Consider the following 1,549-nt stretch of genomic DNA (forward strand, 5'->3'; position numbering starts at 1 on the left):
CAGATGTGTATTTCTCAGGCACTGTGCTAGGTGCTGGGGACACAAAAAACAAGGTTCCTGATCTCTGGAGCTTTGATTCAAGTTTTGGGGCCACAGAAGGGTAAAGGGGGACAGGTAATAAACAAGTTAACCAATAAATAATTTCAGGTGGTGAGAAGTCTCTAATGTAATCTAATGGTGGACAGGTGATTGGGGATGGCTATTTTGGGTGGGGTGGTCAGGGAAGGCCTCACGGAGGAGGTGACTTTTGAGCTGAGACCTTGCAGTTTAAAGCTTGATGTTCACGTAAGGTCATGTTCAGTTTTGTTAGAAACTGTCCTACTGAGTGGCTATACCATTTCACATTCCCATCAGGAATCTATGAGAAACTCGGTTTCTCTATATACTTCCCAGCACTTGGTATTATCACTGTCTGATTTAGCCATCCCGGTCGGTGTGTAGTGATGTCTACTTCTGGTTTAGTTTGCATTTCCCTAATGGCTAATAGTGTTGAACATCTTTCCATGTGCCTTTATGCCATCTGTGACACCAGTGAGATGTCGATTCCTGTCCTTTGCCCACTTTCAAATTGGACTGAACTAGATTTTAAGCAGGGATATGACATGATCTGTGTCACAAAGATGACTCTAGTTGCTGTGAGAATAATCAAGGAGCCAATAGGCCACACGGGGGTACAGCTAGAAGGCATTCTGGAAGTTCAGGAGGGAGATGATCGCGACGGGGGCTGGGTTTTAGGCCTGGAGATGAAGAAAAAGGGACTCATTCTGCTACTCAGTCCTTTGGACGTAGAGCTTGCAGGACCTCCAGGCCCCTGGACTGTGCCGTACAGAGGGAGAAAGGGCGTGAGAGAAGGGGAATCAAAGCGCTGGACCTAAGTTTGAGTTTCTTGTTCCCGTGCAAGGGGCGAGGTCACAGATCAGAGCTTGACCTAGGCCCTAGGTCCTAGGGCAGTGGCAGAGGGAGGAGAGGAGGGACTTGGGGCACTGGACGGGAGGGGTACCAGCAGGAGGGGTGAGTGGCTGAACATCAAAGTGGGGTGGGGACCTCAAGAGCCGGACTGAAACGACTGACTGACCTCGCGGGGACTCAGGAGCCCAGAAAAGTGGAGCCGACCCAGCCCTGCCCCGAGGGCCGCCCCACGAGGGCGGAGGTGCAGGAGGCCTGGCCACAATGGCTGTATCGTGAGCCAGGCCCCAGCGGAAGGGCGGCAGGGGCCCAGCCAGGAGCCGGCTCCGGGGCTCGGGGAGAGACCGGGGGGAGCTTCGCCCCGCCCCCCGGCTTGAGGCGGGGGGGGATTCTCCCGAGGGGGGTGCAATTCTAAGCAGGAGTTTCCAAGGGCCCACATGGAGACACTAGGAAAGTTTCTGATGAAAAAGAAATTGGGGGGTTTGGGAAAACTAAGTGGTCTGGAAAAAGCGCCCCCCCAGGAAGGAAAGGCAAAAGGGGGGGGGGGCCGGGGCCCCCCGCCAGGGCATTCCACACGGAAGGTTTTTCGGGCCGACGGCTTGGGAAATTTCCTCCCCCCACCTTCCGGCCTTCGGCCTTAAGG

Source organism: Myotis lucifugus, unplaced genomic scaffold, assembly GCF_000147115.1.
Source record: "Myotis lucifugus unplaced genomic scaffold, Myoluc2.0 scaffold_678, whole genome shotgun sequence".
NCBI classification, from domain to species: domain Eukaryota; kingdom Metazoa; phylum Chordata; class Mammalia; order Chiroptera; family Vespertilionidae; genus Myotis; species Myotis lucifugus.